Source organism: Melospiza georgiana, chromosome 2 (assembly GCF_028018845.1).
Source record: "Melospiza georgiana isolate bMelGeo1 chromosome 2, bMelGeo1.pri, whole genome shotgun sequence".
Classification (NCBI taxonomy): Eukaryota; Metazoa; Chordata; class Aves; order Passeriformes; family Passerellidae; genus Melospiza; species Melospiza georgiana.
The window spans coordinates 106,421,366-106,447,805 of record NC_080431.1 but is presented as its reverse complement, the minus strand read 5'-3'; the positions used below and the strand labels follow the sequence as shown (position 1 = coordinate 106,447,805).

General features: G+C 41.8%; 1 long non-coding RNA gene across 1 annotated transcript in view; it reads left to right on the top strand.

The window, feature by feature from the left end:
• The first annotated feature begins 15,441 nt into the window (after positions 1–15,441).
• Positions 15,442–26,440, top strand: part of LOC131080283 (uncharacterized) — a 150,049-nt gene continuing 139,050 nt past the window's right edge. The window contains exon 1 of the long non-coding RNA XR_009114151.1: positions 15,442–15,515. This is a non-coding gene — a long non-coding RNA (uncharacterized LOC131080283). The remainder of the gene's footprint in view (positions 15,516–26,440) is intronic.

The window sequence follows — 26,440 nt, the reverse complement described above, 5'->3', positions numbered from 1 at the left end:
TAGATTCTTTGGATATTGTGGCACAAACCCAACAGACTCAAAGATGTAGGCAGTCTTTCCCTCTCAGGAGATAGAGAGGATTTGAGCTGGGGCAGCAGAACCCCCATCTACACCAGAGCCCATTGGTATGTAGCAGTGTAATGTCTCCTGTAATGGCACTGGCCTGAATTTTTTTTTCTTTCTTCTTGATCTGGGACCCTATCCTTTTCCCCCTCAACTCTAGCCTTATGTGATGGCTTTGCTGGCATTTTTCAGTGTCTACTTGTTCTTCCCTTCTGTTCTGCTTTCTCTAATCTGTGTACAGGAGACACAAGTCCTCCTGTCCATGACCTTTGCCTTTCCCTTGTCTTATTTCATTAACACCCAACTACCCTCATCAGAAAAGGCTAATTCCTTTAGATAGGCAAGGCCAAAGCTCTGTGAAATCAAAGGTGAAACTCCCACTGACTTCAGCTGGAGCAAAAAGTAGATCAGATAAATCAAAGAACTTGAGGAGAAAAGCAAAAGAGAAGGCAGAGACAGTAAGTTCAACCTAAAATGAGCTCCAAAATGATTAAAAGCTTCCAAAGATCTTACACCTTCCTAGATATTCAGGTCACATTTAAGATGACACATCTATCCTTAGGACTGAAGCCTGATACAGATATCACCCACCACCTCAATAGATGCTGTTCTTCTAATTATAAGGCTTCCTTCAAAGCTGGAGTGTGTGGGCACTGGAGGGTTAGCCACTGGTCATAATACAATTTTATTTCCAGGGACTGGTATCCATTGGTAGCTGTACAAATTTCCTGCTTAAGTTATAATTCCTGAGCCGTGTCCCTTTTCAGGGAGAGGACAAATGCTGGCATTTGGTGGGATGGGGTATTGCTCACATCCAGCTCTGCTCTGATGGCTGGCAGCAGCAGCAGCAGCAGCAGAGCAGTGCAGGAGCCAGCTGTGCCCCCTGGACCCGGTGGCTTCCCCAGGGCTCCTTCTCATCCTGCAGCACAGCTCTGACCTAGAGTGAATAAAATCACTGAAAAGGTAACACTGCTGAATTATCTATCAAGTGGAATGTTCAAAGCTGAGATAGGGCCAACTGAGAGAAGTTAGAAGCACACTGCCCTGATGGCTGGGCTCATTCTCCACCTGTGAGAGTTTTACTGCCTACTGCTGCACAAGAGGGTTCAGGCACCGAGCAGTTTCCACTGGATGAATGAAAGAGTTTGGGGATCTTTTAGCAGGAAACATCACATTTTACAGTGCCAGCTTTTTTTTCTTGCTAGTGAATGTGGACATTACTTTTTATTTTCTCATAATTCTTTCAAACATGCCATAATATCAGACCCTGATGAGTAATCCAAATAGCCAGTAATCTTCTGGTGTAACCCTTCCTGCAAAAACTCTGTGGTAAACTATTTTATGGAGGAAATGAGAGATGACCTTCCACGCCTTAAGGCATTTTATATCATGAAAGACATGAACAATTAAACTGCCGTCTGCTCAGAACTGCTGAAATGGTCAAGAAAGAGAAATAGTTCTGGTGCCTCATACAAGGCCAGTTCTTCCCCATATGAGTCAATTTCTTTCCCTGTCTGACTGTTCCTCATCCAACTTATATATATATGACCATATATATGCTCAAGCTGTAGAGGAAATTTCAGAAAGTAAGTCCTTTTTAGGGAGATCCAGATCCTTCTGGATTGAAATTCTAAATGGTATTTTTAATAAAACAGAAAATAAGTGGTCTTTGTCTTTATGATAGTGAGAGTGATCTCCCATACAAAGATCCTTGAGGTCTGTTTATGAAGAGTGCCACATAAGAAAGTGATCATGATTCTTATTTATTAAATTTATTTATTTCAGCACTCACATATTTTATTACCTTTAGATTGAATGACTAGGCTTCCTAATATCATGGAATCATAGAATGGTTTGGAATGAAAGGGACCTTGAAAATCATCTAGTTTCAATATCCCTGCCAGGGACACCTTTCACTAGACCAGGTTGCTCATAGCTCTATCCAACCCAGCCTTAAACATTTCCTGGATGGGGCATCCACAACTTCTCTGAATGACCTGGTCTAGTGTCTCACCACCCTACCAGTGAAGAATTTATTGCTAGGATCTAACCTAAACCTACCCTCTCTCATCTTAAAGCCATCCCCACTTGTTCTCTCCCTACCCATGCTGTGAAAAGTCCTCTCCAGCTTTCCTGTAGCCCCTTAGGTACTGGAAAGCTGCTAGAAGATCTCCCGAGAGCCTTTTCTTCTCCAGGATGAACAAGCCCAACTCTGTCAGCCTGTCTTTGTAGAAGAGGTGCTCCAGCTCTCTGATCATCTTTGCAGACTCCTCTGGATTCACTCCAGCAGGTCTGCATCCTTCCTGCTCTGGGGAGCCTGGAGATGGATGCAGCACTACAAGTGGGGTTTATTGAGAGCAGAGCAGAGCAGAGCAGAGGGGCAGAATCCCCTCCCTGGCCCTGCTGCCCACGCTACTTTGGAAGCAGCCCAGGGTGTGGTTGGTTTCTGGGCTGCAAGGGCACATTGCTGGGTCATGTTGAGGTTTTCATCAATCAGCAACCCCAAATCCTTCTCCCCAGGGCTATCCTCAATCCATTCTCTGCCCAGCCTGTGTTTGTGCTTGGGACTGTCCTGACTCAGATGCAGGATTTTACACTTGGCCTTGCTGAACTTCATGAGGTTTGCACAGACTCACCTCTCAAGCCTGCCAGGTCCCTATGGATGACATCCCTTCCCTGCAGCGTGTTGACCACCACACAGCTTGGCATTGAACTTGCTGTCAATGTCCTTGCTGCTTACAAAGATGTTAAACAATGCTGATCCCAATACCAACTTCTGAGGAACACCAATCTTCACCGGCCTCCACTTGGACATTGAAACATTGACCGAGCTCTTTGAGTGTGACCATCTCATCAATTTTTTATTCACCCAGTGGTCAATCTGTGAAATCCATTTCTCTCCAGTTTATAGACAAAGATGTCATGTGTGAGTGTCAAATGCTTTGCACGATATGTTGCGATAGGACTTGTTTTCCAAACATCACTTAATTTTGTTTATGTTTTCTGATTTTTAAAATTTTCTTCCTCTTTTTCTTTATTTTCTTTTTAAAGCATGCAGATCTCTGAGATTTAAAAAGGTCTCCTGTACAATAACTATCTTGTCTAGATAGCTGAGAATGAAAATAAAACACAAAGTTGAGAATGAAAATAAAATGTGAAGGTAACACAACAATTCCCACCTCTGAAACTGTGAAACTTTCTTTACAAAACATTAACTAATTCTTGTTGATTAAGATTTACTTCCCTGTAATTTCCACTTCCGTTGTCACTGATTAAATAGTATCGGGGGGCTTGTGGAGGTAAATGCAAATGTTTTAAGCATCATAAACTACACTTAAGAAAGGAAGAAGAGAGCAATGTTTCTCAGTGAAAGAGCCCCTATAGTGAGAATGGTGCTGTCCCAGCATAGTCAATGACTTTGTTTGGCTCTTTATCGCTTCTCTGAGGGGATGAGCTGTGACTGAGGCTGTGGCCATCCATGGAAGTATGTGACACCCTGGGGAGTCCAGAGCTCTGGCACCTTTGCTGACAGGAGCAGCACCCACACTGGGTGGCAGAGGGGAACCAGCTTTGCACTGTTCTACTCTTTATTGCAGGTGGAAACACCAAAGTGTGGAGTGAACTAGGGAAGCAAACCAAACTCAGGAGAAAAAGCCCCCTCCAGTTTCTTAGTGACAACACTCAGGAATGCTGTCACTCCATGTCATTCAAGGATGAAAAAAGGGAAAGGGGATGGAAATTTGCTTGTGAGATATGCATTTATTGAAAATTTTGAAACCAACAAGACTTCTTTTCACACCCTGAAATGGAAAACCTTTATAAATATTTTATGGATCCGAAGGCCATTATTTGTTTAGAAAACAAACCTGTGAATTCAGCAACTGGGGATACCCAGATGAAAATCTGACCACGTTGACTTTTGTGACCAGTCAGTGAACAGACAGTGCCTGTGATTGTCAAGACCAAGTTACCATTCCTTCTTTGAGCAGTGGTGCCCATGGTTAATTTCAGAATGATTCTGGAGACTCAGCTACAGAGCCAAAGTGAGAGTGCTGTGCAAATACAACAGTTTTCTATTGAAATAGGTCAGTTCTCCAACATGATCAGCAGCCTGCTTAATTCCCAGACATTAAGCTAATTGGATTGTCCAGATACAAGATACAACAATCTTTTGTATTCTTAGAAATAACTGTGGAATTACAACTTCCCCATAGGTTTAGCAGTTCTCTCCCCTGTCTCTTTCCATTAAAAGAATTCAATCCTATTTCAGCAGATAACCTTAAGAGAATGAGGAAGGTACAGGCTTTGCCTCTATCTTAATAAAAGTCTGATATGAAGGTTTAATTAAGAGAGAGAAAATACCCAGGAATGAACACAGGATTTAAAGCAAAATAGACCTCAAATAAGTGAAGCAAGAATCACAAATGTGATTCAAAAGGTCCCCCTGCTGAGACAGAGCAGAGTTTCTCACTGAAGCTTGAGATCTGTCATAACTGTTTTCCATTTTCCACCAGTTCTTATCCTCCCTTTTTCCTTGTTCTGTCTTGGTTTAAAAGGCTGTTTTTTCCAGCTTGTTTCTTTTTTTGAGCTTGGTGACAGTTTTCTTGTGGCATTGTGGTACTAAGGCTTTGCTCTTGGGTATTTTTTGTAAGAGTTTTAAACACCTGACATTCCCACTAGTCCATCTCCTAGGCCTTTCATTGCATTAGAATGAGCAAAGGAGAAACTGCAACATCTGCTGTGTTACCCTTCTATAGTCTATTAGGGACACACAATGTTTTCTGTAAACTGTCCTACCAAAGAAAAAAGTAGAGGGATGCAAAGAATGGAGAAATTTAAGTTGCCTGATCTGATGTCTTCTCTGATGATTTTGGAGTGGGCTTGTTTTGTTATGCATGAATATATTAAACTGCTCCCACCTTGATATTTTAACTGTACAAATCTCTGAGAAAAAAAAAAAAAGTAAGTATATTGCACTCAAGGGATTTCAGAGCTCAGAAAGTGAAATCCAGCCATCTTGTTTATTCACAGATGCATCCTTCCTTTGAGCTTTTGAGGTTTTGGCAGTAGGGCTCAGTGAAGGAGTCCTAGGAAAAATTCTGCCTCACTTCATGTGGCAGGTGTGACATTGTGACGCACTATATCTCATGGAGATTGTCCTGAAAGTGTGAATGTACAATTCTATGCTTAGTCAACAATTAGTCCTTCTTTGCAGAATTTTAGATTTGGTCTTATAAAATCTCATGGTGTTAAAATAAATTTACACTTTCATTTGAGTCTAACAGCATTATAGTCACATCTTTGTCTGTACTGAACTGAAGATAATGAGAAGCATTGCTGGGATTCCTACATGATGCTACTGTGATGCAAATGTATTTCTTGAATTCCTAGATGATTCTACAGTAGATATAAATGCAAGGAAACATTTTAAATTTATCTTTGGCTGACAGACTAGTTTGAAAATGTGGTTGGCCACTAAAGGGGATGTTTTTCCCAAGCTAGATTTATTTGTTCTAAGAAAGAAGTTCTAAAAGCCAGTGAAATATTCCCAGGATAATTCATACACAGCTGACTGAATAATTCATCATGAATAATGTATTTAGATTTTGCCTCTCTCTTCATAAGGAGATTAGGATATTCTCAGATACATTAATTATTCAAACTAATACTGAGTTTTCTCATCCTCCCCCTCCAAGGGTTCGATTCTGTCACCTTTACTCAAGCTGAGTAGCATTTTCTGTTGGGAATTGTGCTGATTTTAGTAGCAGTTCCTGCACAGCATGGTACAGGAGAGAGCATCTGGACGCAAGTGGAAAGGTTACAAGCACTTGTGAATATTTGATAGTTGTACTTGGAAGCTCCCCCTGTATAGGATTGCTATGCAAATCCTAAGAGATACTTTTGTTAGCTCTTGTAACTAACCATCACAACCCCAATTTATTAAACATACAATTCAAATTTTGATTGCAGCTGAGAGGCAAGCTAACATCTTGCTTTCCATGAGCAGTGGAGCTTAGCTTTGAACACTTTGCTGTTGACAGAAAGTAGAAAAAAAAAAGATCAAAAATGAAGGCTAAAAGAAATGTGCTTGAGTGTGCAGTCACTCAGAATTTCTCTTGTTACCAGCATTGCTTCTGGGAACTGCCCACAGACAATTTTTTTTTTCAGCATTGAAAAAAAAATGAATTAATCACCTTTGTGTCTTCCTGTTCCCTGTGAGTGCAGCTCTTTCTGGCAAATATTTTTAACATAGATCTGACCTTTGACTGGGCAGATGAGGCTTCCTCCTGAACTTCCAGCAGCAGTGGCTAAAGGAGGAGCTGGAAGCAGCAGCAGATTGAGGTGCACCAGCCCTGCAGTGCACCCTCCCAGGTGCTCTGCAACTGTGAGTGCCACCCCACTCTGCTGAGGAAACTCCATCCTGGTGGCTCTGTGGGACAGAGGTGTTTTCAGCTCCCAGGTCACCTGCTGTTCCTCCCACCCAGCTAAGGCTTGAAAACCCCTCTCACCAAACATGTTTTGGTCAACAGCTTTGTGTTTTATAGTTAATTGTGGTGGGCTGAATATTCAGTCTTTTTGAAAGAAAAGTATAACTTTTATCTTAAAAATCATATCATCTCTTCCAGTGACTAGGTCACAAAATCTCTCTTTCAACACTCTGCCAAGATTTCTCCTTCTTCTTGGGTTAAAACCAAAAGTTACCTCAGAGGGGAAGACTTTGGACTAAATATAGACTGAATTCTTACATAAAAATGTAAGATATTTTATGTAAGAAGATTATCCAATATTTTATACACCTACATTTTCTCCATGTGGGGAAAATGAAAAGTTCTGCCAATGTGAAGTATAAAACCTGTAATAAAACCTTTGGAGCAAAGTGCTGAGCCTCCAACATGGGGATTGCAGCCTTCTGTATGATGGAGCAAGGGCACCTTATTAATACATGTATTTGCAACTGATATGCTTGCAGTGTCTGCACCAGAAAATGGTTGCCTGGTTCTATTAAAGTTCAAGCCAGACTGGAGTTGGCAGGTTTAGAGTGCTTTGAACCTGGTCCAACACTAATTTGATGGACAGGGTTGGAATAAGGCAGTTTAGTCTGTGACAGTAAAACAAATACAAATAGTCTCCTGGCTCTCTGATGGTGTTTACAAGAGTATTAAAATGATTTCCCACTAATGATACACAGTTGTAGGGATTGCAGCACTATATCATGAGGGTAATGCTTCTGCTGCTGTGGTGTGGATTTAGAGAGATCCAAAACAAAATGCCAGCAGAGGCACTGGACAACACACAATGCCAGAAATTACATTCTAGCAAAATAGAGTCAGTGTTGCTGCTGTACTTTCTAAAAAGAGGAGATAAATGCAGGAAGAGTGCTTTCACACTGGCTTTGCCTGATTCTCTGGTGATGTATTTGTTATTATTTACCTGGTATACACAGACCTGGTTTTAAATTTCTCCTCTTCATGGCTTAAGTACTTTACTCCATATCAGATTCCTTGCATTTTGTGTTAATTCATGGCATGCCTTCTATATAAAAGGGCTCTTATAACACACATTTAGCTTCAGGTTCAGGAGGATATTAGAGCAGTTGCAGATTTGCTAATTTAGGCTTGATAATAAAATTTATTTTGAAAGAAAATTTCATGCTTGCTTTTCTGTAACCACCACATTTTTCCCTAAATGAAAGTCAGTAAAACAATGTTTAGAAGTATTTATGCATACATAAATTTTGCACAAATGCTGCCTCAGAAAGCAGAGAATTTTTTATTTACCCTTTGAGCTTTTTCTCTGCCATAATGAAGGTTCTTGTGTGACAGCAGTGCCCTTATTCCTTACAACCACCAGCATTCATCTGGTTCAGTGGGAATGCCCCTGATTTCTTTTTGTTCAGGACAGAAGTTGTGTTAACCTTGCAAATGCAGTGAATGTCAAATCAGTAAACTGCTGACTTGCCTAGCATCTGTCTTTTCAGCCTATTCATGCCATAGCTGTATGCTAAAGAGCACCATAAACCACTTATGATCTGACCCATTCTGTGCAAACAAAGCAAAATCTGCAGATAACACAAACCATAATTCCAGATGTCAGTAGGCTGCAGATTGCTCACTTAGTATTTTTAATGAAAGATGAACAATAAACACTCTTTTATCTCATTAATAATCTAAATATTATTCATATTAATAGAACTAGGACCTGCAAACTCATAAATATGACTAGATACTGTGATACTGGCCTAGCTGTGAGTGCTTTGTGGGTTATAAATTACTTTAAATTACCATTAGACCCAGGTTTCAGTAGAGCTGCACTGAAAAGCCCTCCCTTCCCCCTAGTTTTTAAAGGCATCACAAGGCTATAATAATGCTGAAAACTGGCACTGATGGAATAGAAAACTGTAAAATTGGACTTGATGTGTGACTTGGAGGTTCAGATTTTGTGATGTTTCCCTCTTGCGCTTTGTGCAAAAATTCTCTGGTTTTCCTGCTTCAGATTTTTAATGTGGTTTTAGGGGTTTACTTTCCTCTGGAGACTCAATTTTGGAGAATCTTTGCAAAGATTCTCAAAAACATGGTTGCTATGGAGGCTGTGGAGAGGAGGTATGGAGTGGGGGAGACATTTAAATTGCTGTTACTAGAGCTCATTTGTCTACCTGATCCATTCACTTCCCACACCTGATTGGATCACTGATGTCCCTTTGATGAACCAGCAAGGAAAGGATTAAACTAAACCATCATTAAAAATAATTTAAAAGTTAAGGCATTCATAGGGTTTGGAAGATGACAAATGTTAAATTGGACTGGAATGGGAAATTTGAGAATTTAGGATTCCCTTCTTTGTCTTTTCTTTCAGTGCTTTTGGGTTTGAATGTTCTGAATGTAACTTTACTTAGGTTCATCACAGGGGGGAATACTAAAAGGTATGATTAGTCATACAGCAGTGGAGTTTCAACAAATTTGGCAACTGAGAAAACAGGAAAAAAAGTAAGGTTTGAACTGGATTTTTCTGGGCTAACCTAAGGCTTATTTACAGCGACATCAGCCATCAAGAGTCTACTTCCCCCAGTGCTTTTCTGTTAGGCACACTGCCCTGTGCCAGCTCTGGAGGCTTCACTGGGCTTCTCATGCTGTTCTAATCACTGTGCCCTGTGCACAGGAGGAGGCAGCCAACAGCCCATGACGACACCTGCTTTTCTGGGGCCAGCAGCAGAAATGAGAATTAACTCTGCATCAACTTGTATTGTGTTGTTTCAAAACCCCTACCTGGGATGCGTGAATAAAATTTCCACTTGGAGAGAAACAAAAAAAGTCTGCTATTACCCGGGAGTGTTATTTTGGGTCCTGTGCATTCCCATTGCTTGTAATTGTCAGGATTAAGAACAGTTCCCAGATCCCAGCTCTATCCAGTTCAGGTTGTTCCCAGGATTTACACTGCACTGGGTTGCTGCAGTTTGTATTCCCCTTGCTCCGTTCCCTCCCCACACATTAACCAATCACCAGGATTAATGCATTCCTGAAAGGTAAGGAGCAGAAGCCTGTCTCCTTGACAGCAGGGGACAAACACATAATAAATACATAAAAATAAACATAAATAGTTAGAGCCAGCAGCAGATTGTGTTGGCAGTAAAGTAGGTTTGCTTAATGCTTTATGGAAATGAAAGCTCTATCTTCTGCCTTCACTGCCATCATTACGAGAACCCTTTTAATCTGCTCTCTGAACATGATTATCATTTCTATAAACATAAAATATGTTGCTTTAACTCTAAGTTCCCTCCCCCAGATTAATGTCATTGAAAGTAATAGCAATTAAAATAAGAGGCTGTCCAGGCAGGCACTGCAAGTGCAGGTTCAGATAACAAAAGAGCAGAAGTTCAGCAGCTGGTATGACACAGGCAGGAATACCATTTCCAACAGCCTTTCTCAACATCAGTTGCTCTTCCCCTGGCACCCAGCTGGTGATGAAAGTTAAATCACGTGTGGCCATCCAGGGTAAAAAGCTTACTTGGAATAGGTCTTACAGGCCCTCTTATCCTATGGGACTTGACAGAGGTGACTGATCTGAAGCTGGCAGAGGCTCAGTGCAGCAATATAACATGGTGCATGAGTTATTGCAATATGGATTAGTGCTATATACAGATATAAAATGACTGAATGCCTGCAATTGTTGAGCTAGGAATAAAGCAAGTGGAATTTTGTGTGCTAAGTTTCATCTCACTGTCTAAAATTATGCATCCATGTAGTAGAGAAGCAAACCCTACATAATGGTGATATTGTCCAATGAGTTACCAACTTGGGAATGTGCAAACCTGATCACAGTAACATCCAGCTGTCTTCTGTGCTAGATAAAATTATTTTCTGATCCCAGGTAGGCTCCTGAGGGACCAGTGGGAGCTTTTGACTTCTGTGAAGCAGAACATTTGGAAGCTGTGAATGAAAGTTCTGTGCTTGTAGACATTGCAGCTAGCCTTGCTCTTAGTTTGTAAATGTCAGACCCAGTGCCCAGCTTCCCTGTGAGCTCTTCATGCTTCTCTGACAGCAGGAAAGGGGGCATTGCTGGTGGAACTGGCTGCTCCCCAGCTTCTGTGCCATGGAAAAGGGGAATCCTGCTGATCTGGGTGGGTCTGCAGGAGCAGTTCTCTAGCCCCCATGAAAGCTAGGGAGTGTCATGGACATGTTGGAGAGGAAGGGGATAAGCTGGAATAAGCTGTCTATCTATGCCTTTTAGGGCAGCTTCTCAACATGGTAAAAAACTGAACAGCTTCTGGAGTCTGGAGTAAAGGCAGCTGAGACCCAGGGGGAAAAGTGAGGAATTAAATGACCTTTTCTTGACTTTTTCTACACCTTCATTTCCAGTGACAACAGCTAACAATTGGCAGCAGTTTTAGTTACACTTTAAGGTTTTTATATGTTTACTTAGCAGCTCCACGGATGCTTTCAGATCAGATGTTGTTATTTTACACTTGTGGGATAAGATAGAGCTTATGGCAGAGATTATACTGAGTAACTAAACAGCCTTTCCCTTTTGAAGTCTTAGGGGCTTGCTCTGTGAACTGCTCTTTGAAGACAGATCATTCATTCCAGAAAATAGGCTGCAGAAGTTTCCTCTTCTTTGATGGTCCAATCCAAAAAACTCTTGGTTAAGTAGCCAAATAATTTTTACAAAAGCCTTTGTTTATGTAAAGAATAGGTGTTCAGACTGTGTTTTCCATAATTCATGTCTGACATTTATCCTAAGTTAGTTGAAGGAACTGTGTCATGGTAAACAGTAACAAATAGGGCTGGCCTGTGAATGTCCTCAGGTGTAGGCTAGGACAAAGCCATAGGTGTAAGAGGAGAAGCATATTCTCATCCTACCTTCTCTTTTTTCTGTTTCAGTGTACCACATTTTTAGTCCTTTTTTTGTTGTTGTTGTTTCTCTCCTCCACACCCCAAAATCTGTGGACTTGCAGTAAAGAAACTTTGACACAGGGACACAGGGACAAAGAAGTTTGCCTGTGCCTTTGCTAAAGCCACTGGCAGCATGAACAAACCAGTGCAGGAACAAACCTCTTGAGGTGGGCTGTAGCAACTTTCTGCAGAGAGCAAGAAAGACTTGGTAACTACCTGGTCCTTTCTTTGCTCCAGGAATAGTGCAACTACATGCTGTCCCTTCCCTTGGGCAGATGGCGATTTGGATGGTAATCTTGCAGTGAGTCCCTCCTGCTCAGCTTGTTCATGCTGTAACTGGAAAGTATTTTCCATGTGCATGCACTGCACTGACTCCCAAATGTGTGGAAAGAAGGACTGCATCGAGATCAGATTTAATCTGAAAACTTAAAAATAGCACTGGGAGGATAAACCTGGAATAGCTCCCTCCGTCTACTGCGTACTCTGCTTAGCACTTCCTTTCACCCTGCAGCCCAGCCCATCACTCCCATGTGGTGTCACCGTTGCCATAGCATATGTTAGTTGCTGGACTGGTGCCATTGGTTTCCAGTGAGGTAGCACATAGTCTTTGCATATAGCCTTTCTGATAAATTTCTGCATGGTTTTTTTGCTGTGACTCAGTTAATTGAATCCTTCTTATATGAGAAAAATGAAAAAATGCATGTGACAAAAGACCAAAATATCTAAATCTTGTGATGTCCTGCTGGTTAAAAATTATTAAAAATACTTAGTCATTAATACCCTGATTAAAAATACTTCAGACTTGGTGCTGTTGTTGTATGTGAGACAAAATGGCAGATAAAAATCTTTATTATCAGTAGATTTCATAAGGTCAGCCGTCATCTGAACACCAGCCACAAAGAATCAGCATATTAAAAACTACTATTAGTTCTTTACATACCGCTTTTAATCTTCATTTTACTCCTGACCTTATTCATGTCATGAACTGTGAGTTCATGCAAGGTGACAAACTGGGATCTTAAAAATGCACCATTTCTCTGGCATTACACATACAAAAGTTTCATGAAGTTTACAATAGTCATAGCCAAAAAGCATTAGAAAAAAAAAATCTCTTAATTTACTCTTGTTTTTTTGTATTCAGAATTAAGCTAGGTCAGGTATTTCTGCAAACGAACCGCATCCATTGCAGTTTCACTGAACTGAGAGAAAATTTGGAGTTTGTTTTTTTGTTTTTCTTCTATGTGTATTTTTTAAAAGCCTGTCAAGAAACATCAAGAGAGAGAAGAGAGGCAATCTTATATACAGGAAAGATTATTGCCACAACAGTAAATAAAGCTCCTCTTTTTTGGCTCAGTAACGTGAATGGCCTGAAGAGGATGGGTTGTAACTGCCCCACTGAAAGGAACTTCATCTTCTCGGGGGTATTTATTCAACTGAAGATTCATCTCTCACAATGTACATTAATGTCTTGGCTTGAAAGACAGGTGTCTGCTAAGGAAGGCAGGGCCCTTCCTTGAAACGGAAAATGTAAACCCCCTCCCTCCAAATTATTGTAATATTTAAATTAAGGGGCTCTCAGGCAAAGATACAGGAATAGGAATAGCAGTTCTTTACTAGGAAAATTTAAAAATACAAATGCTATAGTACAAAAACAGAAAACAAAGCTCTTACAGAGTCAGAACACGACCTGACATCCTCTTGGTCAGGGGGTTGATAGCAGTCCAATTGGAATGGTGGCTGCAGCCCTCCTGGAGTGACAGGTGTGGTTCTGCTGAAGCAGGGATCCTATAGAAGGGTATAATTTTCTTCTGAAGGTCTGGTGGTGATGGAGATGGGCCTGGTCTTCATCTGGGAATCCAGTGGAGAAGAAAGCTGCTCCTCTGGGAATCCAGTGGGAAAAGGCCGCTCTGATGTTCCAAATCTCAGATCATATCCAGGTAGGAATGCTTGGCTCCTCCCTCTGGGCAGACCTCCTCCCAGTGGGATGAAGTAATTTTATCAGTCATTCAGTGAGGCTCAATGGCCCATTAACAGAAGATATTTCCTGGAGAGAGGATTGGTTTGTGGAATAGATAAACTGCACAATTAACAGAAGATAATTGCCCCACTTCTAACAGGTGGCAAATAGAATACACACCCCCAGCTAAATCTTTCAACCTAAGACAGTGAGAAAGGTGAAATAATTACGCATAGTACTGAGGAAGAAGTAATTACTGATCATTTATTAGTGCACATGCTAGAAACAGCATGTGTCCTTCTAATCCTCAAGAGAGCTTGTAGCCTTGCTCAAATGAGGGAAAAGTACAGGACCTTGCCTTGTGGGTCAGTGTGCAGGGGATCTGAAGATCCGACAGACTCTGAAAACTGCTTACCTGTGGCCTGTCTTGACACAGAAACTGAAACAAGCACACAGCACAGGTACTGAGTTGCCTCTTGTTCAGCTGATGCCTTTGATGTTTTACGACAGTTTTTAGTGCTGATGTGACAAAACAACTTCAGAATGTATAAAACCACAGCAACTGCTGCAGGAGGATGCATCTGGAAACAAAATATCCTTCTCTCTCTAAACTGACCGCATTTCTTCCCTTACAAGACAACAGCAGCACTGCCTCTATGAGCAGTTTTTAGTTACAATAAGATTGGTTTGGAGTTTCAGAAGAGACTCCAGCCCAGCCATGTGGTATGCTGAAACCAGATGTGATTTTTCTGAGATAAGGGAAAGCCAGCCACTGCCTGGTGATTTTTAATGGGATTAAAAGGTCTACAGGGCAGAAATACCTATTGCCCAGTGTCAGGTTCTCCCCAGTATTATTGGCAGAAGAATATGGGATTGTAACATCTACTGTTGGGCCCCCAGTGCCAGAACATGGCCTATGCAGAGGCAATCCATCTGTCTGTCAGGTCTTGATATATTAAATGGAATAAAACCATATACATTTCTTGTTTATTAATATATCAAAAATATATACAGTCATGCTTCATTTTGGGTTTTTGAAGCAGAAAATATATAAAACAGCTTCAAAATTCTTCTAGGGTAGGAAAAGATAATATCAAGTGCTTATAAGAAAATTAATTGTAATGAATATACAATCAGAAAATGTCAAATTAACTTTTATTGTAAGACCGTATTTTAGTTTATAGGCAGAGTACTACAGGATGTTGGAAATAAGTGCCACAAGGATCCAAATGGAGAGGCTCACCCTTTCTGTTGCAGAAGAAAGATGCAAAGAACAAGTCTTCAGTCAGAGAGAGCCAGGAATGGCACAAAGGGTGAGCCTTAAGGATGAATGGGGGCTGGCAAGCCCAGCTAGCTGCAGAGTTACCTTAATAGACAGCCTCCCTCAAATTCCTAGAACTGATTAGTTGCCAGCTGCAAGGAAGGGAATGGAGGCAATTTTTGAGTGGCGTAATTTCTGTGATCTTCTCCTCCAGACTGACATGCCCTTATGCTACATACAGAACTGCTGCTGAACCAGTCAATGCAATGACATCGCTCTCCACTGTCAGAAAGCCAAAGGAAATCTGCTCATGATTTCTCCACCTGTTCCACAGAGTCCTTCAAACAAGGCCAGGAGACAGGAGCCTCTCTGGGCTCGCAGGGACTGGCAATTCCTGCCCAAATCACAATTACTCCTCCTCAAACAGGCCCTAGCTTAACAGACGAGCAGGTTTATCGTGCCCAAAACTAGGAGAAACCTGCCCAAAGACACGTTCCCAGCAGAAAAAGCTGCTCGTTAAATTTCCGCCGCCTCCCCCGCGCCGCAAGCGCCGCCGCCCCCGCGCCCCTCGCCCCCGCCGCTGCGCCGGGGATGGCCGCGGATGAGGAGACACCTGGGTTTCCCTGGCAACAGGTGCCAGGCGGCCGGGGGAGCCGGGAGAGCCCGGGTTTCCCCGCTCGGCTCCGCGCCGCCGCCGGCCCCGGGCGCGCCTCGCCGCCTCGCTGGGCCGGGCCGGGCCGGGCTGGTCCGGCCGCCCCTGCCCCGCGGGGTCCCCAGGCCGGCCCCGCCGCCCCTGGCAGGAGCAGCCGGGGGAGCGGGCGAGCAGCGGCCCCGCCCGCAGCGGAAGGTAAGGGGGGTGCTGCCCGTGGCGGGGTCGGGGCGATGCAGGGTCCCCGAGGGGCAGCCCTCGGGGTCAGGCACCGGGCCGGGCATGGCGCACCTGCCTCGGGGAGGGTGCAGCTCCTCAGCTCAGAGCTGAGCCCTGCTTCCCTGGGGCCGGGGCTCGCAGGCTTCCCCCTCACTGCCCTCCGCCTCCGCCACCCTTCCCCGCCCGGGGCATCTCCTTTCCCAGCCTCTGCCACTGCGCTTGGCTTCGCCGACGGCCTCCTCTTGGCTTGGCTTGGCTTGGCTTGGCTTGGCTGGACATCCCCACACCGTCCTTCACAACCGCCCCTGCGTGTGCCCTCGGGGCCGCTTGGCTCTAGCCTGGGCCTGGGCCTGGGCCCACACAGGTGCCATCTGCCCTTCCATGCGCTTCAACCGGCCAAGGGTTGCCCGCTTCCCCCTTTATTTCTTCTTGTTTACATTTGTCCTTAGCGAAGGCTGGGCCTCGCTGGTGCCGTGTCCCCCGGGCTCTGCAGGATCCCGGTACGTCGGGGTGGATCCTGCCGCCTGAGCTCGGCTGCCCGAGCTGGGCACTGACGCACCCGGCTGGGCACGGCTTTCTGTGGCGAGGCCTGCGGCTCGGGAGCAGAGCTGGCTCCTGTGTGGGCGGTGAGCTCATGTCTGTCTGTCTGTCTGTCTGTCTGCGCGTGGCCCGGAGGCAGACAGGCCCGCGGGCCAAGGCTCCGCTCCCCCGGCGGGCTGCGGGCCCCTGCCCGACGGGCATCCCCCGGTTTGTGCCGCTGGGTGCGGTCACACAGCCATGGGATGTACTGCAAGGCTTGCCACGTTGCGGCCAAGTAAATCCTTTCTTACTGCTTTATTTTCTTTCCTTGAAACTCAAACCTCAAGGCACAGCGAAGGGCAAAAGAGAACAGTGCATATTCTGCTACATATTCTTAAAAAAATTCTCAAACAAGCCCTTTGCAATTACAAAAAACATTAAAAAAATCTATAGGATAAGTTCTTTAAAAAAATTATCCCTAGTTAACATTTGCCTATTTGTTTTGTAATAGTAACACTTCAGTGGTGCTTGCTACTAAGGTTACATGTCAGATTCTCTTCCCATAAAATTTGTCAAGAAAATGGGGCTGATTGGTGATCTCAGGCACTGATACAGCAACAGTATCACAAGCAAAGGTACAAACTGACCTTGAATGTCAATTAACAGAAGGCTTTATCCACAATTTTTTATTGCACACAAGATTTCTGGGCTCCTGTGTCCCTGTGTTTTCTTTGTGTTGTGTTTGCAGAAGATTGAAAGAAGCACAAAGCTCCTTTTACGTTACTAAAACCGAAAGTTGTTTATAGTTTTGTGGCCAGTGTGATATTTCCCGATAATGTAAAAATTCAATTGAAAAAGGAAGTAATGTGTTGCCTTGCATTGTTCCTCCAAATAACTTAGATGGAGATAACTTGATAAAAACATTTCTATCACACCCTCTGGTTAGTTAAGTGCAGCTATTATGGTTCCAAAAATAGATAGTCCCTGAAAGTGCCTGAAATCTGCAACATGGAGGTCATTTCTGCACAGAGCCTTTTCTGCCACAGCCATTCTGCCTTAAAATTGTCATGGACTTCTCCTCTGTCTATTTCTTTAATTCACTCATAGTTTTTCATTGTTATATAAAATAGATGCATAAATGAAATCAAAGAGAGACAAGAGTGTAGTCAGAAAGTAGCCAACCATAATTGTTTGATGCAATAAAAATAAAAGCATTTAGTGGTTTGAAATAAGGAAAATTATCACTTTGAAAATGGCTTTTGGCAAAACTCCATGACTAACTTTCTTTAAGAAATGTATCTACTAAATAGTGAATAACGAACCAATATCTCTATAAACTATCCACAGAATTGCTTCTTTGTCTTATTTTTTCAATGACTTATAATGTTTTGGCTTTCCAGCATTATTGACACTAAATCAGCTGGCTGACTGTGGGTAAGTCTGCACAAAGGAGTTGCCAAGAGTTGCACAAAGCCCAGGAGGAGTGTGCTGGGGTGGGGGTTGGGAGATCAGGACCATTTCCAGAAGGAGCAGGATGCTTTCCTTGTGCTTAGCCTCGGGCATGGACATGGCTTGCTCCTTCCCTCAGTCAGAAAAGGAACTTCAGAGGCTTAAGCACATACCCGGATGGCTGCTAATGAGACTGTTCTGTCTCTTCATATATTTCAAAATCTACATGCCATATTTCAGTCTCTGGCCTTCTGGGCATTTGTGTCTAATTAGGCTGGAGGGCCTCCAGTTGAAGATTACCTATGCTGCTTGGTGCTCAATTTCTTTATATGACTTTGGCAATAAAGCAGATTACTGTGGGTTTATGTGCTAGCAAATTAGGGACCCATGTAAGCATTCTTCTAAGCCCTGTTCCTGTTTTCTTAGCACGAACTGAATTCCACCATCATCTGTTTCTTTCTACATAAAATTTGTAGTGTGCTGATTGTAGCATATTTATAACTGGGTGTTATGTACTCTGTAAAATGTGAGACTTTTAAACACTTCATTTTCTCTTGCCTTCTTTTTTTTCCCACATGAAAAACAATACTGCTTCAAGAAAAGTTTCCCAGTTCCAGATAGAAGTAATGAACAAGGGAAAAAGACTCTGGGCTGAGTAGAGCTGTACATAGCACAAATAGCAACAAATGTTTTAAGTTTGTTTATGTTTTCATAACAGCCTAGAGTAAAACGGAGAAAACAAAACACATAGTACCTGAACTGGTGTTTAACAGTATGAAGTAATATTGCATTGTTTAGGACTGTTATTTACTGGTACTTAAAAAAAATCCCAAAGTCCATGTGCATTTTAGGAGAACTATGCAAAAACTGCTAAGGCTGTCTCCTTGGTATCACTGAATAAATAAGCCATATTGTAAAGTTACAGAATCATAGAATGGTTTGGGTTGGAAGGGAGCTTAAAGATCATCTCATTTCAAGCCCTTACCAAGCAGGGAACCTTTCACTAGACCAGGCTGCTCAGAGCCCCATTGAACCTGGCCTTGAACAGTTCCAGGGCTGGGTCATCCAAAACTTCTCTGGGGAACCTGTGCAGTGCCTCAAAACCCTCACACTAAAGATTTTTTTCTTAAGAACTGATCTAAACCTGCCCTCTTTGAACATAAAAGAATGGTTTAAAGTCATTCCTGCTTGTCCTGTCACTACAAGCCCTTGTAAAAATTCCCTCTCCAGCTCTGCTGTAGCCCCTTTAGTTACTGGAACCCCAACTCTCTCAGCTTGTCTTCATAGGAGAAATGTTCCAGGCTTCTCTGTGGCCTTCCTCTGGACTTGCTCCAGAAGGTCCCTGTTCCTCCTGTGCTGGATGCAGTGCTCCAGGTGGGGTCACATGAGAGCAAAGTAGAGGGGCAGAAAAGTCCTCTTTCTAGGTGCTAGATCCACTCCTGGGATGGATTCCTGGTTTTGTTAAGTCAAAACCTGAAGTGAAATCTCAATTCCAGTGAGCTAAATGACAAGATTTACTGAACAATTGTCTCATATGTCAGGAGAGCTGGGTACATATTCAAAAGTATTTGCCCTTAAAAGAACCTTAAAACATCTAGAAATACTTGTTAAAATGAAGTCTGAAACCCATCAGATTCTTTCAAAGTTAAATTTTTGAATCAGAAACACTGTGTTTGAAAACAAAATTCATTATGACCTCATTAGGAAGACTTAAGAATAACTATCACCTGATACCCAAACTCTTGCTTAACATAAATCTTAGGGATTTTACCTCAAGTTCCCCTGTGACAGCTCTGCAGAAATGTTTTGGCACTGAGATGGTGAGGAACAGTGCACCATGAAAAGTGAATGGCTTCTGCCTGTCAGGCTCCCAGATTTTTCCCTGTGATTGTGCAGTTTGATAAAGTAATTTTTTTTGTTTTTGAAGAAAAAGAATTACAGAAGAAACACTGATACATAATCCTCGGATTTAAATTGTATTATTGAAGTAGTTCTGCATTTGAGAATGCTCTAAAAAAAACCCAACACTTTGTGTTTATAGGACTTGGAGTCCTGGTAAACTCATTATTCCCAATATTGCATATGTTATGGAAAAGAAAAAAGGCTGCCTGAGTGTCAAATAATGACAGATGTTTTCATCCACCAGAAATACTGAACAGCCACCCTTTTGTGGGCAACTTTTATAGTAAAGGAATTTTTTTCGTTTATGAATGGTTGAAACAACTGGGACAGGCAATCACACCTGAAATGTCTCTGCTTTCATTTCTGGAATACAGAGGAGTAAGAGGTGAGGAGCCATTGCCTGGTGGCAGGAGCTGAATGCTGGGGAATGGGTGTGGTGGAATCCCTGCCCTCTCCCTCCCCAAACCCTGCTGAGGGACAGCCTTGCAATGCCTTGGGAGTCTGTTTCTGGACCTTGTGCTGGGATCCTCTTCTATAAAGGAATATACAACAGCACACTTCTATTTATCATAGTCATTCATTTTCATAGAGAGCAGGGTGACTGATCAATAGTGGAATGTGCCTTCAGAAGAAGCTGAGCTATTTTTCATGGGAAAACTATCACTTTACAACCCATTTTTTCATCCTATAACACTCCAGAGATGAACAAAAATCTGCAAACACTAACCTTGAAAAGGAAACATGTTTGGCCCTGATGGAGGCAATGCAGGTAATCTTGTTAGAGAGCAATCTTAAAACATCTCAGAAACTGCAAACCTCAGTGTAGTTGGTGTTGGCCAAAATAGTTTTGTAGTGAAGGGCTTCATAATTATTTTGTATATCAGATATGTGTTTCAAATGTAAAGTAGGGGTTAAATGCCTTAATGACTTAGGAAGGCAATAGCCTCATTTATCAAAAAGATAAGAGGAACCCAGATGACAGAATTATCAATATTCTGCAGGGAAAGAAAGCATATGGTAGAATTAAGAAATGTACTGCAATTGGTTAGGGGCTTTGCCTTTTGGTGTCAGTATACCAACCTGAATTCTGAAAAATCATTTGGGGAAAACATATTCTTACAGACCTTGTCTGGACTTTATGTGGTGGTGCAAATAAAATGTGGGTGGCATTTTGGGACCTTTTTTTTGTGTGTGTGTGTATATAAAATTGGAGTAAGACTTTGTGTATTGGATCATTCTACTTTTTATTTTTTCAACAAATTCTGAAGTCATTGTAGCTGCAGCTTGGCTATAATGTTCTTCCTTGATTGGAAACTGGCCAAGGGGATGGTTGGCAAGCCTGTTTTTTGGAAGTCTGGACATCTTGCTGCATTGGGCCCTCTGCAGTATTAATAAACCATGAATAAACTTCCTGGCATTTCTTTAACAACATTATGGTTAAAGAGCAATCCGTTTAAGCTTTCAGAGAATAGCTATTGCAGAAGAACAGAAAACACAGTCCATTGACATCTAGAAAATTACTTTTTTCTTTCTAAAGTAAAAAGGCTTTTTTTGGTCTTTGCACAGCAGAAAGAATAGTCCTGGGGCATGGTATAAATACTAAACTACCATTAATAAATACAGTCTTTCCACCATAAAGTCTTACACACCCTGATTAAGAATCTCTTTTCCTCACTTGATCTGCATATGATATTCATTGAATTTTGTGTCCTGTTCTTGAATTTGTGTTTTGGTATCTGATCTTGGAAATGCTGTTCAAGTTGCTATCTAGTTTGTATCTCAGCTGGCCAGAGCCAAGTAAATATCCCTAAATCCAATGGAGATGTCCTTAACTGTCCCTGGATGGGAGGCTGCAGGCAGAATTGCTCTGCTGTGCATCAGAGGGACATTACAAAGCCAGTTCTGAGGAAACTTGTGGTTCAGGGTGCTGCAGGGTGAGCCAGGAGCCATCTGGTCTGTGCTGCTGCTCCTCGAGGGGCTGAGTGGTGGGGCCTGTAAGGAGCCCCCACTCATCTGTGCCATGAGCCTGTGACCAGCAGCCTCTCTTGGGTGATTTTTTCTGCAGCAGAGAACAGAACTCTGGGGGACTCACACAGGGATTTTCTGTGACAGAGAGGTTCTGTACTGAGTGTCATGGTAGCTGTAGTCAGCAGTGCCACAGCTTTTCCTCTCCTACAATGCTTCTCTACGTGGCATGCAAATCACTAATAAGTAGCCAATTAGGCATAAGTGATCATGATTTTGTTCAATTTTCCTATAATAAATATATTTAAGTCCCTGTTCTCACTGGTTTATGAAAGTGACCAGTTTTATAGTACTGAAAACGAGTTTCAAGACAAATAAAAATGATAAAACAGCTTTTTCCTGTCTAAGAATGTTAGACTTGATGACCAAAAAGATAAAGGAAACCCAACAAAGAAAAATTACTGCTATGGAAATCCCCAAGTGAGACAGTAGGAGTATGAATCTTCTATAAAATAAAAGTTAAGTACTTTAAGAAATTGATAAAGGCACACAGAAATCTCAATGGTGAATGGAATAATGGATGAAATACCTTTTTCTTGCCTTTCTTTTTTTTTTTTTTTTTATTTTAAAGAAGCCTACTAAGAACAAAAGGAGTCTGAAAAAAGAGTGGGCTGTTGTTGGTTGAAAAATGTCTATTAGAATTAGGGAAAGTATTCATTGAATCACCTTTTCTTCAGGTGTCAGTAGAGGATAAAGTACTAGACTGTATCTCAGCTGGTGGTGATGGTAAAGCACAAAACAGCCTCCTCCATCTCTGCTGTGGGAGCTGCTCTTCTGCTACTGTTTGGCTTGTTTAAACATCTGGACCTGACAACTAATACCCACAAGTTTTTACAGAATTCACTGTAGAGTTCTTTGGGTTATGAAGCTTGAATTTTTCAGTATGCTTTGAAACATGGAAAAATTACAGTGAACTTGGAAATTTGTCACCAATGCTTTCAAGAGGAATCTTCTGGATAATTGGAAGCCTATCAATTTGGCTCTGGTCCTGGAAAAAATGAAGGAAATTCTCTCACTGGGCTACATTTAAGCTTCCTATCATTCTTTAAGTCTAGTCACCCGTGATTTTTGGAAAATAGATTTTATCAACCTGCCTTTTTGTTCCTTTCTTTATTCTCTTTTTTGAGAGATAACAAAAACAGTTCGATCAATGCCATTGCGTTGAAGTAATATATAATATGCTTCTGTGAGGCATGATTTTTTGATCAAGTGACTAGACTGAAATGAAATCAATTTGATGCTTCTTAAATGGACTAAAAGCTGGCAGACAGGCTATGAAACATGACTGTAAATGGGTAATCCTCACTGAGTGTGTACCTTTCTGTAGGATCCTATAAGAACTGGTTATTAGCAGTGACTATTTAGCACTTTATTGATGACATAGATGGTAACAATATCAGTTTTCCACAGTAAATGTAAGAAAGAGAAAAGCTATCTGATGCAAAGGGATCTGATGGTGTTAGTAAAGTGGGTGCAAGCTGTAGTGTACCCTGAGTGAGGTTTTAGTGGGCTGCTGTGGCTCTTAGAGATTTAATGACAATACTAAGGATAGAGAAGTATTTTGCACATGTACATTTTATTGCTGTTAAGAGAGAGAAGAGGGGTTAGATAATGTCATGACAGGAAAGGATTAGAAAAAATGGAACCCAAGTTCACTATCTGCTTGATTCACCAAAGAGAGCTGGCCCAGTTTTTCTTGCTCTGTTTTAGTACCTGTTCTGGTTCATCACAGGGGAAGGAATTCTTCACTGTAGTCAATGCCAGCCTGATGAAATGCACTGTCTAGAAGGTGAAACTGAGCAAGCAAGGTTTGTCTTTGTAACAGTGAGGTGAACTCACCACTGGAATATGAGTAACAGTACAAACATGATGCAAAAATAAATTCCAGTCAAAAAGATCTGTGATTTTTGAAGACTTGTATTTTTCAGATCTGAACTCTTAGAGACTCCTGTCAAATAAAAAAAACATTACTTCAGTTCAAGGTGGTTTTTTGTGCAATTTATGGCCATTTCCAAGAGGACCTCTATTTGTTTAGAGAACTTTGGAGCTTTATTCAGGCCTCTGAATATTGATAGAACTTAATGTAATCTCTTGCTCTACTCAGATATTATATCAAAGAATTGGTTTTATGTTCATGTTTTTACTGGCAGGAATGAAAGCAGGGAAGGTCATGCTTTAGAACATAAGGAATGTCTGTACTCCCCTCTCCTGTTGCTCTCTTACCATGTTTCTTGAGCCTTCCTAAATACCCTGGACAAAGAGACCAGGAATTTGACTTATTATTCCTTCTGTTCTCTGTTTTTTTTGGCCTGTAACCAGAGCAGATGAATGTAGTGCCCAACTGAGGCAAGGCTTCTGAATTGACTAAGTGCAGTAAGGGACAAAGATGAAATTTTTATGTTGGGCTAGAGGAGATTCTGCATTCTGCTTGACAGAGGTTGTATGAAAACCTTAGTAGAGAGTTTTCCTGTGACTGTGTTTATATTGCTTACCTATGAAAGAATTTTGTGGCTCTCTTCAGAGCTGTGATTGTTTAAGATTATATTGAAATGTCTTAATGTTGAAATGTTTGGTGACAGAAAGAAAAACCAATTTCAGAGTTACAACTTGGATATCATGATGAGCCCAAGGGATCTTAATGAGGTTCTGCTCCCATCCTCAAGAACTAGAATTAGAATTTAGAAAGTCCATTGCATTAAACTACAGCTGTATCTGTTCAGTTTTTGTTAATGCTGTTCACTACTGACAGGGCTGAGAGTAATGCATGAAAATGTTTTGCATTTAGAACAGTTAATGTTCACCTGCATGTTTTTCACCTTTTTGCTAAAGCAATGGAAAATGCTCCTCAGTTGAATCCAGGTATTTCATATACAATTAGTACAGTTAGTAATTGTACGTGCCATTTCTTTCCCACTTTTGCCCACTGGAACGATTTATCCTTCCATCCTACTAAAATTGAAAATAATGAAGCTGGCTTGCTTTGCAGAGGACTTTGAAATTACATGCCCAGATCACCTAGAAACAGAGCCAGGGGTAGTATCAATGAGTCTCAAGCTGCTCTTTTATCCACTGGACCGTGCTGATGACACCACTAAATACAAAATTTGATAAGTACCCAAGAGCAAATGCATAAACAAATTTCAGGTGTTGGTCTCAGTGAGAATCTTTTTTATACTGTGATGATAAATTCTTTTTCAAATAGTTGGGTTTTTTTAATTTATAAAAATCAAAATAGAAAGCGTGTCCCTCCATGTTTGTCCTCAAGAACAAATTTACGCTTTTTTCCCTGTGACCATAAAAATACATCCTTCCTCACTCTATCCCTGTTTCAGTTACTGCATTAAATCCTAGTCTGTGTTTATGTTCAATTCCCGTGTCAGTTTACCAGTGGCAGCAGCCTACAACATGCACAGTCTATATTCTCCAGCAGTTGCAGCAACACTTACACATTGGAACTGTTTGTAACATTGGTAGAACTCTCTTTCTCCTCTGTGAAGTGATGCCTTAAAATGATCCTTTCTCCCCAGTTTTTGCCACAAATTGAATTTCTTATGAGAACTGATAATTTGCCATCAGGCTTAAAAAGAAGATCCAGTTGCTTTCTTTTGCTCACCCCAGTTTGTGCTGAGCTGTGCCCTGCTGTTTTACAGCTGGACTGAAGGTGTCTGATAAAGGACTGTGCTGTTCAACTGGAGCTTAGTGTAATGTTCTCTTAGTCTTGTGTCTTGGTCTTTTAGTGTTACAGTCTACAACTTACTATTTTATCTCATTTTTCTGGCAAGATAGTCTTCTGTATCTTGTGAGAAGAGTGAACTTGGCTGTGGCTGTCTCATGTGTAGCCAGGACTATCAGTGTCCTTACTGAGAAGCCAAGAGTGCTGCTGCTCTGTGTGTCTGTATTCCAGTGACCTGCCCACCAGCAGGCGTTGCACACTTACCTGGGAGAACTTCTGTTCACCTGGCTGATACCTCTGCTCAGAACATTTTGCTTATTAAATCATCTGTATGAAAGATACTGACTAACCTTGATGGAAGAGAAATACATACTAATGTCATAGGCATACATACCAAGAGCAATACTGGTTAGGAGCTTTCTGGTTGCAACCTAGCACCCAGCCTTAGGGGCACAAGTATTTTCTATGAGCAATAACTATTTATGGATGATTCCTAACACAAGAACTGAATGGATTAGCAAGATGTATGGCATGTGATTCTTTGCTCTTTCCACAAACATCAGGGTCACAGCTAGGAAGAGCTGCAATGAGGTCATAAAATATTCTTTTTTTTCCCAAGCTTTAAAGATCAGCACTGTTTGTCATGGAGCAAAATGGCATGGAAGTTGAACTTCTGTTCCCACAATTGTATGTGAGAAGTGCTCATGAATCTTGACAGACTTATGAGTGATTGTAAGCAGCTGAGTGAAAACAATAGGCCTGTGCATGCCACGGGACATGGGTGGGCCCCAGGCACCGTCAGGGTATCTGTGCTGGGCAAGGCTTGTGTGTGTCAGGTACAGAATGCCAGGGCAGGGCAGGGAGCTGGGACACTGCAGCATGCTGGAGCTTCAGTCCCAGCTGTTCCTCAGCTGCTCAAACACTCTGAAGAAATGGATCAAGTAAAGTGCGTTTTGTGTGCTTTTTTTGTCTTCCCTTGTTGCAAATTCACATCTGAAAACACGTTGTCATAGCTTCAACCCCAACCCACTCAGTTTGGAGAGGCACATGTGGCCAGCTCAAGGCTACTTTACAGAGAGTGGGTCCATGTGTGTTCATGTAAATGTTTATAGCTAAATGTTGTATTAACATGAATACAATTAACTAAGGAGAATATAATTCCTGGAGAGGTTGTCTTGGACTGAAAGTCTTCCATGGGCAGAAAAGCTTACAGAGTCAAAGAATTACAAAGAATTTTTCTGATGCCAAAACCTTATTTCTTAAGATATGAAGGGAAGGTACAGAGAGGAAGAAGAAGAACATGCAGTAGTTGAAGAAAAAAGTAGGAGTAGTAGTA